The sequence below is a fragment of the Narcine bancroftii genome, chromosome 7 (genome assembly GCF_036971445.1).
Source record: "Narcine bancroftii isolate sNarBan1 chromosome 7, sNarBan1.hap1, whole genome shotgun sequence".
NCBI classification, from domain to species: domain Eukaryota; kingdom Metazoa; phylum Chordata; class Chondrichthyes; order Torpediniformes; family Narcinidae; genus Narcine; species Narcine bancroftii.
In genome coordinates this window covers 129,621,463-129,636,210 of record NC_091475.1, presented here as the reverse complement: position 1 = coordinate 129,636,210, position 14,748 = coordinate 129,621,463, and positions in this window count along the sequence as shown.

Genomic DNA, 14,748 nt, shown 5'->3' with positions numbered 1-14,748 from the left:
CTGCCTCTGATTCCCCGCCTCTGATTCCACATCTCTGATTCACCACCTTTGATTCGCCACCTCTGATTCCCCATATCTGATTCCTCGCCTCTGTTTCCCCGCCTCTGATTCCCCGCCTCTGATTCCCCAGCTCTGATTCCCCGCCTCTGATTTTCCGTGTTTGATACCCTGCCTCTGATTCCCGGCCTCTGATTCCCCATCTCTGATTCACCGCCTTTGATTCGCCACCTCTGATTCCCCATATCTGATTCCCCGCCTCTGTTTCCCCGCCTCTGATTCCCCGCTTCTGATTCCCCATATCTCATTCCCCGCCTCTGAATCCCCATCTCTGATTCCCGGACTCTGATTCCCCACCTCTGATTCCCGGCCTCTTATTCCCGGCATCTGATTCTGGCCTCTGATTCCCGGCCTCTGATTCCCTGCTTCTGATTCTGATTCCCTGCCTCTGATTCCCCATCTCTGATTCCGCACATCTGATTCCCTGCCTCTGATTCCCCGCCTCTGATTCCCCGCCTCTGTTTCCCAATATCTAAGTCCCCGCCTCTGATTCCCCAACTCTGATTCCCCACCTCTGATTCCCCAGCTCTGATTCCACGCCTCTGATTCCCCGCATCTGATTCCCTGCATCTGATTCCAAGCCTCTGATTCCCTGCCTCTGATTCCCAACCTCTGATTCCCCACCTCTGATTCCGCACATCTGATTCCCTGCCTCTGATTCCCCGACTCTGATCCCCACCTCTGATTCCCCAGCTCTGATTCCCCGCCTCTGATTCCCCGTGTTTGATTCCCTGCCTCTGATTCCCCGCCTCTGATTCCCCATCTCTGATTCATCGCCTTTGATTCCCGGCCTCTTATTCCCGGCATCTGATTCCGGCCTCTGATTCCCGACCTCTGATTCCCTGCTTCTGATTCCCCATCTCTGATTCCGCAAATCTAATTCCCTGCCTCTGATTCCCCACCTCTGATTCCCCATATCTGATTCCCCACCTCTGTTTCCCGGCCTCTGATTCCCCGCTTCTGATTCTGATACCCTGCCTCTGATTCCCCATCTCTGATTCCGCACATCTGATTACCTGCCTCTGATTCCCCACCTCTGATTCCCCATATCTGATTCCCCATATCTGATTCCCCGCCTCTGAATCCCCAACTCTGATTCCCTGCCTCTGATTCCCCAGCTCTGATTCCCCGCCTTTGATTCCCCCGTCTGATTCCCAGCCTCTGAAACCCCGTGTCTGATTTCTTGCCTCTGATTCCCCGCCTCTGATTCCCCATCTCTGATTCACAGCCTCTGATTCCCCACCTCTGATTCCCCAACACTGATTCCGCACATCTGATTCCCTGCCTCTGATTCCCCGACTCTGATCCCCACCTCTGATTCCCCAGCTCTGATTCCCCGCCTCTGATTCCCCAACACTGATTCCCCGCCTCTGATTCCCCAGCTCTGATTCCCCGCCTCTGATTCCCCGTGTTTGATTCCCTGCCTCTGATTCCCCGCCTCTGATTCCCCATCTCTGATTCACCGCCTTTGATTCGCCACCTCTGATACCCCATATCTGATCCCTCGCCTCTGTTTCCACGCCTCTGATTCACTGCCTCTGCTTCCCCAGCTCTGATTCCCCGCCTGTGATTCCCCGCGTCTTATTCCCTGCTTCTGATTCTGATTCCCTGCCTCTGATTCCCCATCTCTGATTCCGCACATCTGATTCCCTGCCTCTGATTCCCCACCTCTGATTCCCCATATCTGATTCCCCGCCTCTGTTTCCCCACCTCTGACTCCCCGCCTCTGTTTCCCCATATCTAAGTCCCCGCCTCTGATTCCCCAACTCTGATTCCCCACCTCTGATTCCCCAGCTCTCATTCCCCGCCTCTGATCCCCGCATCTGATTCCCTGCATCTGATTCCCAGCCTCTGATTCCCTGCCTCTGATTCCCAACCTCTGATTCCCCACCTCTGATTCCCCATATCTGATTCCCCGCCTCTATTTGCCCGCCTCTGATTCCCCGCCTCTGCTTCCCCATATCTGATTCCCCGCCTCTGATTCCCAACTATGATTCCCTGCCTCTAATTTCCCAGCTCTGATTCCCCGCCTCTGATTCCCCGTGTCTGATTTCCTGCCTCTGATTCCCCGCCTCTGATTACCCATGTCTGATTCACCGCCTCTGATTCCCCACCTCTGATTCCCCACCTCTGATTCCCCATATCTGATTCCCCGCCTCTGAATCCCCAACTCTGATTCCCCACCTCTGATTCCCCAGCTCTCATTCCCCGCCTCTGATCCCCGCATCTGATTCCCTGCATCTGATTCCCAGCCTCTGATTCCCTGCCTCTGATTCCCAACCTCTGATTCCCCACCTCTGATTCCGCACATCTGATTACCTGCCTCTGATTCCCCACCTCTGATTCCGCACATCTGATTACCTGCCTCTGATTCCCCACCTCTGATTCCCCATATCTGATTCCTCGCCTCAGTTTCCCCGCCTCTGATTCCCCGCCTCTGATTCCCCAGCTCTGATTCCCCGCCTCTGATTTTCCGTGTTTGATTCCCTGCCTCTGATTCCCGGCCTCTGATTCCCCATCTCTGATTCACCGCCTTTGATTCGCCACCTCTGATTCCCCATATCTGATTCCCCGCCTCTGTTTCCCCGCCTCTGATTCCCCGCCTCTGATTCCCCATATCTCATTCCCCGCCTCTGAATCCCCATCTCTGATTCCCGGACTCTGATTCCCCACCTCTGATTCCCGGCCTCTTATTCCCTGCATCTGATTCCGGCCTCTGATTCCCGGCCTCTGATTCCCTGCTTCTGATTCCCCATCTCTGATTCCGCAAATCTAATTCCCTGCCTCTGATTCCCCACCTCTGATTCCCCATATCTGATTCCCCGCCTCTGTTTCCCGGCCTCTAATTCCCCGCTTCTGATTCTGATTCCCTGCCTCTGATTCCCCATCTCTGATTCCGCACATCTGATTCCCTGCCTCTGATTCCCAACCTCTGATTCCCCATCTCTGATTCATCGCCTTTGATTCGCCACCTCTGATTCCCCATATCTGATTCCTCGCCTCTGTTTCCCCGCCTCTGATTCCCCGCCTCTGATTCCCCATATCTCATTCCCCGCCTCTGATTCCCCATCTCTGATTCCCAGACTCTGATTCCCCACCTCTGATTCCCGGCCTCTTATTCCCGGCATCTGATTCCGGCCTCTGATTCCCGGCCTCTGATTCCCTGCTTCTGATTCCCCATCTCTGATTCCGCAAATCTAATTCCCTGCCTCTGATTCCCCACCTCTGATTCCCCATATCTGATTCCCCGCCTCTGTTTCCCGGCCTCTGATTCCCCGCTTCTGATTCTGATTCCCTGCCTCTGATTCCCCATCTCTGATTCCGCACATCTGATTGCCTGCCTCTGATTCCCCACCTCTGATTCCCCATATCTGATTTCCCGCCTCTGTTTCCCCGCCTCTGATTCCCCGCCTCTGTTACCCCATATCTAATTCCCAACCTCTGATGCCCCAACTCTGATTCCCCACCTCTGATTCCCCAGCTCTCATTCCCCGCCTCTGATCCCCGCATCTGATTCCCTGCATCTGATTCCCAGCCTCTGATTCCCTGCCTCTGATTCCCAACCTCTGATTCCCCACCTCTGATTCCGCACATCTGATTACCTGCCTCTGATTCCCCACCTCTGATTCCGCACATCTGATTACCTGCCTCTGATTCCCCACCTCTGATTCCCCATATCTGATTCCTCTCCTCTGTTTCCCCGCCTCTGATTCCCCGCCTCTGATTCCCCAGCTCTCATTCTCCGCCTCTGATTTTCCGTGTTTGATTCCCTGCCTCTGATTCCCGGCCTCTGGTTCCCCATCTCTGATTCACCGCCTTTGATTCGCCACCTCTGATTCCCCATATCTGATTCCCCGCCTCTGTTTCCCCGCCTCTGATTCCCCGCCTCTGATTCCCCATATCTCATTCCCCGCCTCTGAATCCCCATCTCTGATTCCCGGACTCTGATTCCCCACCTCTGATTCCCGGCCTCTTATTCCCTGCATCTGATTCCGGCCTCTGATTCCCGGCCTCTGATTCCCTGCTTCTGATTCCCCATCTCTGATTCCGCAAATCTAATTCCCTGCCTCTGATTCCCCACCTCTGATTCCCCATATCTGATTCCCCGCCTCTGTTTCCCGGCCTCTAATTCCCCGCTTCTGATTCTGATTCCCTGCCTCTGATTCCCCATCTCTGATTCCGCACATCTGATTCCCTGCCTCTGATTCCCAACCTCTGATTCCCCATCTCTGATTCATCGCCTTTGATTCGCCACCTCTGATTCCCCATATCTGATTCCTCGCCTCTGTTTCCCCGCCTCTGATTCCCCGCCTCTGATTCCCCATATCTCATTCCCCGCCTCTGATTCCCCATCTCTGATTCCCGGACTCTGATTCCCCACCTCTGATTCCCGGCCTCTTATTCCCGGCATCTGATTCCGGCCTCTGATTCCCGGCCTCTGATTCCCTGCTTCTGATTCCCCATCTCTGATTCCGCAAATCTAATTCCCTGCCTCTGATTCCCCACCTCTGATTCCCCATATCTGATTCCCCGCCTCTGTTTCCCGGCCTATGATTCCCCGCTTCTGATTCTGATTCCCTGCCTCTGATTCCCCATCTCTGATTCCGCACATCTGATTCCCTGCCTCTGATTCCCCACCTCTGATTCCCCATATCTGATTTCCCGCCTCTGTTTCCCCGCCTCTGATTCCCCGCCTCTGTTTCCCCATATCTAATTCCCAACCTCTGATGCCCCAACTCTGATTCCCTGCCTCTGATTCCCCGCGTTCTATTCCCTGCCTCTGATTCCCCGCCTGTGATTCCCCATCTCTGATTCACCACCTCTGATTCCCCACCTCTGATTCCCCATATCTGATTCCCCGCCTCTGAATCCCCAACTCTGATTCCCTGCCTCTGATTCCCCAGCTCTGATTCCCCGCCTTTGATTCCCCCGTCTGATTCCCAGCCTCTGAAACCCCGTGTCTGATTTCTTGCCTCTGATTCCCCGCCTCTGATTCCCCATCTCTGATTCACAGCCTCTGATTCCCCACCTCTGATTCCCCAACACTGATTCCGCACATCTGATTCCCTGCCTCTGATTCCCCGACTCTGATCCCCACCTCTGATTCCCCAGCTCTGATTCCCCGCCTCTGATTCCCCAACACTGATTCCCCGCCTCTGATTCCCCAGCTCTGATTCCCCGCCTCTGATTCCCCGTGTTTGATTCCCTGCCTCTGATTCCCCGCCTCTGATTCCCCATCTCTGATTCACCGCCTTTGATTCGCCACCTCTGATACCCCATATCTGATCCCTCGCCTCTGTTTCCACGCATCTGATTCACTGCCTCTGCTTCCCCAGCTCTGATTCCCCGCCTGTGATTCCCCGCGTCTTATTCCCTGCTTCTGATTCTGATTCCCTGCCTCTGATTCCCCATCTCTGATTCCGCACATCTGATTCCCTGCCTCTGATTCCCCACCTCTGATTCCCCATATCTGATTCCCCGCCTCTGTTTCCCCACCTCTGATTCCCCGCCTCTGTTTCCCCATATCTAAGTCCCCGCCTCTGATTCCCCAACTCTGATTCCCCACCTCTGATTCCCCAGCTCTCATTCCCCGCCTCTGATCCCCGCATCTGATTCCCTGCATCTGATTCCCAGCCTCTGATTCCCTGCCTCTGATTCCCAACCTCTGATTCCCCACATCTGATTCCCCATATCTTATTCCCCGCCTCTATTTGCCCGCCTCTGATTCCCCGCCTCTGCTTCCCCATATCTGATTCCCCGCCTCTGATTCCCAACTATGATTCCCTGCCTCTAATTTCCCAGCTCTGATTCCCCGCCTCTGATTCCCCGTGTCTGATTTCCTGCCTCTGATTCCCCGCCTCTGATTACCCATGTCTGATTCACCGCCTCTGATTCCCCACCTCTGATTCCCCATCTCTGATTCCGCACATCCGATTCCCTGCCTCTGATTCCCCGCCTCTGATTCACTGCCTCTGCTTCCCCAGCTCTGATTCCCCGCCTCTGATTCCCCGCGTCTTATTCCCTGCTTCTGATTCTGATTCCCTGCCTCTGATTCCCCATCTCTGATTCCGCACATCTGATTCCCTGCCTCTGATTCCCCACCTCTGATTCCCCATATCTGATTCCCCGCCTCTGTTTCCCCACCTCTGAATCCACGCCTCTGTTTCCCCATATCTAAGTCCCCGCCTCTGATTCCCCAACTCTGATTCCCCACCTCTGATTCCCCAGCTCTCATTCCCCGCCTCTGATCCCCGCATCTGATTCCCTGCATCTGATTCCCAGCCTCTGATTCCCTGCCTCTGATTCCCAACCTCTGATTCCCCACCTCTGATTCCGCACATCTGATTACCTGCCTCTGATTCCCCACCTCTGATTCCGCACATCTGATTACCTGCCTCTGATTCCCCACCTCTGATTCCCCATATCTGATTCCTCGCCTCTGTTTCCCCGCCTCTGATTCCCCGCCTCTGATTCCCCAGCTCTGATTCCCCGCCTCTGATTTTCCGTGTTTGATTCCCTGCCTCTGATTCCCGGCCTCTGATTCCCCATCTCTGATTCACCGCCTTTGATTCGCCACCTCTGATTCCCCATATCTGATTCCCCGCCTCTGTTTCCCCGCCTCTGATTCCACGCCTCTGATTCCCCATATCTCATTCCCCGCCTCTGAATCCCCATCTCTGATTCCCGGACTCTGATTCCCCACCTCTGATTCCCGGCCTCTTATTCCCTGCATCTGATTCCGGCCTCTGATTCCCGGCCTCTGATTCCCTGCTTCTGATTCCCCATCTCTGATTCCGCAAATCTAATTCCCTGCCTCTGATTCCCCACCTCTGATTCCCCATATCTGATTCCCCGCCTCTGTTTCCCGGCCTCTAATTCCCCGCTTCTGATTCTGATTCCCTGCCTCTGATTCCCCATCTCTGATTCCGCACATCTGATTCCCTGCCTCTGATTCCCAACCTCTGATTCCCCATCTCTGATTCATCGCCTTTGATTCGCCACCTCTGATTCCCCATATCTGATTCCTCGCCTCTGTTTCCCCGCCTCTGATTCCCCGCCTCTGATTCCCCATATCTCATTCCCCGCCTCTGATTCCCCATCTCTGATTCCCGGACTCTGATTCCCCACCTCTGATTCCCGGCCTCTTATTCCCGGCATCTGATTCCGGCCTCTGATTCCCGGCCTCTGATTCCCTGCTTCTGATTCCCCATCTCTGATTCCGCAAATCTAATTCCCTGCCTCTGATTCCCCACCTCTGATTCCCCATATCTGATTCCCCGCCTCTGTTTCCCGGCCTCTGATTCCCCGCTTCTGATTCTGATTCCCTGCCTCTGATTCCCCATCTCTGATTCCGCACATCTGATTGCCTGCCTCTGATTCCCCACCTCTGATTCCCCATATCTGATTTCCCGCCTCTGTTTCCCCGCCTCTGATTCCCCGCCTCTGTTACCCCATATCTAATTCCCAACCTCTGATGCCCCAACTCTGATTCCCTGCCTCTGGTTCCCCGCGTTCTATTCCCTGCCTCTGATTCCCCGCCTGTGATTCCCCATCTCTGATTCACCACCTCTGATTCCCCACCTCTGATTCCCCATATCTGATTCCCCGCCTCTGAATCCCCAACTCTGATTCCCTGCCTCTGATTCCCCAGCTCTGATTCCCCGCCTTTGATTCCCCCGTCTGATTCCCAGCCTCTGAAACCCCATGTCTGATTTCTTGCCTCTGATTCCCCGCCTCTGATTCCCCATCTCTGATTCACAGCCTCTGATTCGCCACCTCTGATTTCCCATCACTGATTCCGCACATCTGATTCCCTGCCTCTGATTCCCCGACTCTGATCCCCACCTCTGATTCCCCAGCTCTGATTCCCCGCCTCTGATTCCCCAACACTGATTCCCCGCCTCTGATTCCCCAGCTCTGATTCCCCGCCTCTGATTCCCCGTGTTTGATTCCCTGCCTCTGATTCCCCGCCTCTGATTCCCCATCTCTGATTCACCGCCTTTGATTCGCCACCTCTGATACCCCATATCTGATTCCTCGCCTCTGTTTCCCCGCCTCTGATTCCCCGCCTCTGATTCCCCAGCTCTGATTCCCCGCCTCTGATTTTCCGTGTTTGATTCCCTGCCTGGGATTCCCCAGCTCTGATTCCCCGCCTTTGATTCCCCCGTCTGATTCCCAGCCTCTGAAACCCCGTGTCTGATTTCTTGCCTCTGATTCCCCGCCTCTGATTCCCCATCTCTGATTCACAGCTTCTGATTCCCCACCTCTGATTCCCCATCTCTGATTCCGCACATCTGATTCCCTGCCTCTGATTCCCCGACTCTGATGCCCACCTCTGATTCCCCAGCTCTGATTCCCCGCCTCTGATTCCCCAACTCTGATTCCCCGCCTCTGATTCCCCAGCTCTGATTCCCCGCCTCTGATTCCCCGTGTTTGATTCCCTGCCTCTGATTCCCCGCCTCTGATTCGCCACCTCTGATTCCCCATATCTGATTCCTCGCCTCTGTTTCCCCGCCTCTGATTCCCCACCTCTGATTCCCCAGCTCTGATTCCCCGCCTCTGATTTTCCGTGTTTGATTCCCTGCCTCTGATTCCCGGCCTCTGATTCCCCATTTCTGATTCACCGCCTTTGATTCGCCACCTCTGATTCCCCATATCTGATTCCCCGCCTCTGTTTCCCCGCCTCTGATTCCCCGCCTCTGATTCCCCAGCTCTGATTCCCCGCCTCTGATTCCCCAGCTCTGATTCCCCGCCTCTGATTCCCCGTGTTTGATTCCCTGCCTCTGATTCCCCGCCTCTGATTCCCCATCTCTGATTCACCGCCTTTGATTCGCCACCTCTGATTCCCCATATCTGATTCCTCGCCTCTGTTTGCCCGCCTCTGATTCCCCGCCTCTGATTCCCCAGCTCTGATTCCCCGCCTCTGATTTTCCGTGTTTGATTCCCTGCCTCTGATTCCCGGCCTCTGATTCCCCATCTCTGATTCACCGCCTTTGATTCGCCACCTCTGATTCCCCATATCTGATTCCCCGTCTCTGTTTCCCCGCCTCTGATTCCCCACCTCTGATTCCCCAGCTCTGATTCCCCGCCTCTGATTCCCCGTGTTTGATTCCCTGCCTCTGATTCCCCGCCTCTGATTCCCCATCTCTGATTCACCGCCTTTGATTCGCCACCTCTGATTCCCCATATCTGATTCCTCGCCTCTGTTTCCCCGCCTCTGATTCCCCGCATCTGATTCCCCAGCTCTGATTCCCCGCCTCTGATTTTCCGTGTTTGATTCCCTGCCTCTGATTCCCGGCCTCTGATTCCCCATCTCTGATTCACCGCCTTTGATTCGCCACCTCTGATTCCCCATATCTGATTCCTCGCCTCTGTTTCCCCGCCTCTGATTCCCCGCCTCTGATTCCCCGTTCTGATTCCCCGCCTCTGATTTTCCGTGTTTGATTCCCTGCCTCTGATTCCCGGCCTCTGATTCCCCATATCTGATTCCCCGCCTCTGAATCCCCAACTCTGATTCCCTGCCTCTGATTCCCCAGCTCTGATTCCCCGCCTTTGATTCCCCCGTCTGATTCCCAGCCTCTGAAACCCCGTGTCTGATTTCTTGCCTCTGATTCCCCGCCTCTGATTCCCCATCTCTGATTCACAGCCTCTGATTCCCCAACTCTGATTCCCAATCTCTGATTCCGCACATCTGATTCCCTGCCTCTGATTCCCCGACTCTGATCCCCACCTCTGATTCCCCAGCTCTGATTCCCCGCCTCTGATTCCCCAACTCTGATTCCCCGCCTCTGATTCCCCAGCTCTGATTCCCCGCCTCTGATTCCCCGTGTTTCATTCCCTGCCTCTGATTCCCCGCCTCTGATTCCCCATCTCTGATTCACCGCCTTTGATTCGCCACCTCTGATTCCCCATATCTGATTCGTCGCCTCTGTTTCCCCGCCTCTGATTCCCCGCCTCTGATTCCGCAGCTCTGATTCCCCGCCTCTGATTTTCCGTGTTTGATTCCCTGCCTCTGATTCCCCAGCTCTGATTCCCCGCCTTTGATTCCCCCGTCTGATTCCCAGCCTCTGAAACCCCGTGTCTGATTTCTTGCCTCTGATTCCCCGCCTCTGATTCCCCATCTCTGATTCACAGCCTCTGATTCCCCACCTCTGATTCCCCATCTCTGATTCCGCACATCTGATTCCCTGCCTCTGATTCCCCGACTCTGATCCCCACCTCTGATTCCCCAGCTCTGATTCCCCGCCTCTGATTCGCCAACTCTGATTCCCCGCCTCTGATTCCCCAGCTCTGATTCCCCGCCTCTGATTCCCCGTGTTTGATTCCCTGCCTCTGATTCCCCGCCTCTGATTCCCCTTCTCTGATTCACCACCTTTGATTCGCCACCTCTGATTCCCCATATCTGATTCCTCGCCTCTGTTTCCCCGCCTCTGATTCCCCGCCTCTGATTCCCCAGCTCTGATTCCCCGCCTCTGATTTTCCGTGTTTGATACCCTGCCTCTGATTCCCGGCCTCTGATTCCCCATCTCTGATTCACCGCCTTTGATTCGCCACCTCTGATTCCCCATATCTGATTCCCCGCCTCTGTTTCCCCGCCTCTGATTCCCCGCTTCTGATTCCCCATATCTCATTCCCCGCCTCTGAATCCCCATCTCTGATTCCCGGACTCTGATTCCCCACCTCTGATTCCCGGCCTCTTATTCCCGGCATCTGATTCTGGCCTCTGATTCCCGGCCTCTGATTCCCTGCTTCTGATTCTGATTCCCTGCCTCTGATTCCCCATCTCTGATTCCGCACATCTGATTCCCTGCCTCTGATTCCCCGCCTCTGATTCCCCGCCTCTGTTTCCCAATATCTAAGTCCCCGCCTCTGATTCCCCAACTCTGATTCCCCACCTCTGATTCCCCAGCTCTGATTCCACGCCTCTGATTCCCCGCATCTGATTCCCTGCATCTGATTCCAAGCCTCTGATTCCCTGCCTCTGATTCCCAACCTCTGATTCCCCACCTCTGATTCCGCACATCTGATTCCCTGCCTCTGATTCCCCGACTCTGATCCCCACCTCTGATTCCCCAGCTCTGATTCCCCGCCTCTGATTCCCCGTGTTTGATTCCCTGCCTCTGATTCCCCGCCTCTGATTCCCCATCTCTGATTCATCGCCTTTGATTCCCGGCCTCTTATTCCCGGCATCTGATTCCGGCCTCTGATTCCCGACCTCTGATTCCCTGCTTCTGATTCCCCATCTCTGATTCCGCAAATCTAATTCCCTGCCTCTGATTCCCCACCTCTGATTCCCCATATCTGATTCCCCACCTCTGTTTCCCGGCCTCTGATTCCCCGCTTCTGATTCTGATACCCTGCCTCTGATTCCCCATCTCTGATTCCGCACATCTGATTACCTGCCTCTGATTCCCCACCTCTGATTCCCCATATCTGATTCCCCATATCTGATTCCCCGCCTCTGAATCCCCAACTCTGATTCCCTGCCTCTGATTCCCCAGCTCTGATTCCCCGCCTTTGATTCCCCCGTCTGATTCCCAGCCTCTGAAACCCCGTGTCTGATTTCTTGCCTCTGATTCCCCGCCTCTGATTCCCCATCTCTGATTCACAGCCTCTGATTCCCCACCTCTGATTCCCCAACACTGATTCCGCACATCTGATTCCCTGCCTCTGATTCCCCGACTCTGATCCCCACCTCTGATTCCCCAGCTCTGATTCCCCGCCTCTGATTCCCCAACACTGATTCCCCGCCTCTGATTCCCCAGCTCTGATTCCCCGCCTCTGATTCCCCGTGTTTGATTCCCTGCCTCTGATTCCCCGCCTCTGATTCCCCATCTCTGATTCACCGCCTTTGATTCGCCACCTCTGATACCCCATATCTGATCCCTCGCCTCTGTTTCCACGCCTCTGATTCACTGCCTCTGCTTCCCCAGCTCTGATTCCCCGCCTGTGATTCCCCGCGTCTTATTCCCTGCTTCTGATTCTGATTCCCTGCCTCTGATTCCCCATCTCTGATTCCGCACATCTGATTCCCTGCCTCTGATTCCCCACCTCTGATTCCCCATATCTGATTCCCCGCCTCTGTTTCCCCACCTCTGATTCCCCGCCTCTGTTTCCCCATATCTAAGTCCCCGCCTCTGATTCCCCAACTCTGATTCCCCACCTCTGATTCCCCAGCTCTCATTCCCCGCCTCTGATCCCCGCATCTGATTCCCTGCATCTGATTCCCAGCCTCTGATTCCCTGCCTCTGATTCCCAACCTCTGATTCCCCACCTCTGATTCCCCATATCTGATTCCCCGCCTCTATTTGCCCGCCTCTGATTCCCCGCCTCTGCTTCCCCATATCTGATTCCCCGCCTCTGATTCCCAACTATGATTCCCTGCCTCTAATTTCCCAGCTCTGATTCCCCGCCTCTGATTCCCCGTGTCTGATTTCCTGCCTCTGATTCCCCGCCTCTGATTACCCATGTCTGATTCACCGCCTCTGATTCCCCACCTCTGATTCCCCACCTCTGATTCCCCATATCTGATTCCCCGCCTCTGAATCCCCAACTCTGATTCCCCACCTCTGATTCCCCAGCTCTCATTCCCCGCCTCTGATCCCCGCATCTGATTCCCTGCATCTGATTCCCAGCCTCTGATTCCCTGCCTCTGATTCCCAACCTCTGATTCCCCACCTCTGATTCCGCACATCTGATTACCTGCCTCTGATTCCCCACCTCTGATTCCGCACATCTGATTACCTGCCTCTGATTCCCCACCTCTGATTCCCCATATCTGATTCCTCGCCTCAGTTTCCCCGCCTCTGATTCCCCACCTCTGATTCCCCAGCTCTGATTCCCCGCCTCTGATTTTCCGTGTTTGATTCCCTGCCTCTGATTCCCGGCCTCTGATTCCCCATCTCTGATTCACCGCCTTTGATTCGCCACCTCTGATTCCCCATATCTGATTCCCCGCCTCTGTTTCCCCGCCTCTGATTCCCCGCCTCTGATTCCCCATATCTCATTCCCCGCCTCTGAATCCCCATCTCTGATTCCCGGACTCTGATTCCCCACCTCTGATTCCCGGCCTCTTATTCCCTGCATCTGATTCCGGCCTCTGATTCCCGGCCTCTGATTCCCTGCTTCTGATTCCCCATCTCTGATTCCGCAAATCTAATTCCCTGCCTCTGATTCCCCACCTCTGATTCCCCATATCTGATTCCCCGCCTCTGTTTCCCGGCCTCTAATTCCCCGCTTCTGATTCTGATTCCCTGCCTCTGATTCCCCATCTCTGATTCCGCACATCTGATTCCCTGCCTCTGATTCCCAACCTCTGATTCCCCATCTCTGATTCATCGCCTTTGATTCGCCACCTCTGATTCCCCATATCTGATTCCTCGCCTCTGTTTCCCCGCCTCTGATTCCCCGCCTCTGATTCCCCATATCTCATTCCCCGCCTCTGATTCCCCATCTCTGATTCCCGGACTCTGATTCCCCACCTCTGATTCCCGGCCTCTTATTCCCGGCATCTGATTCCGGCCTCTGATTCCCGGCCTCTGATTCCCTGCTTCTGATTCCCCATCTCTGATTCCGCAAATCTAATTCCCTGCCTCTGATTCCCCACCTCTGATTCCCCATATCTGATTCCCCGCCTCTGTTTCCCGGCCTCTGATTCCCCGCTTCTGATTCTGATTCCCTGCCTCTGATTCCCCATCTCTGATTCCGCACATCTGATTGCCTGCCTCTGATTCCCCACCTCTGATTCCCCATATCTGATTTCCCGCCTCTGTTTCCCCGCCTCTGATTCCCCGCCTCTGTTACCCCATATCTAATTCCCAACCTCTGATGCCCCAACTCTGATTCCCTGCCTCTGATTCCCCGCGTTCTATTCCCTGCCTCTGATTCCCCGCCTGTGATTCCCCATCTCTGATTCACCACCTCTGATTCCCCACCTCTGATTCCCCATATCTGATTCCCCGCCTCTGAATCCCCAACTCTGATTCCCTGCCTCTGATTCCCCAGCTCTGATTCCCCGCCTTTGATTCCCCCGTCTGATTCCCAGCCTCTGAAACCCCATGTCTGATTTCTTGCCTCTGATTCCCCGCCTCTGATTCCCCATCTCTGATTCACAGCCTCTGATTCGCCACCTCTGATTTCCCATCACTGATTCCGCACATCTGATTCCCTGCCTCTGATTCCCCGCCTCTGATTCCCCATCTCTGATTCATCGCCTTTGATTCCCGGCCTCTTATTCCCGGCATCTGATTCCGGCCTCTGATTCCCGACCTCTGATTCCCTGCTTCTGATTCCCCATCTCTGATTCCGCAAATCTAATTCCCTGCCTCTGATTCCCCACCTCTGATTCCCCATATCTGATTCCCCACCTCTGTTTCCCGGCCTCTGATTCCCCGCTTCTGATTCTGATACCCTGCCTCTGATTCCCCATCTCTGATTCCGCACATCTGATTACCTGCCTCTGATTCCCCACCTCTGATTCCCCATATCTGATTCCCCATATCTGATTCCCCGCCTCTGAATCCCCAACTCTGATTCCCTGCCTCTGATTCCCCAGCTCTGATTCCCCGCCTTTGATTCCCCCGTCTGATTCCCAGCCTCTGAAACCCCGTGTCTGATTTCTTGCCTCTGATTCCCCGCCTCTGATTCCCCATCTCTGATTCACAGCCTCTGATTCCCCACCTCTGATTCCCC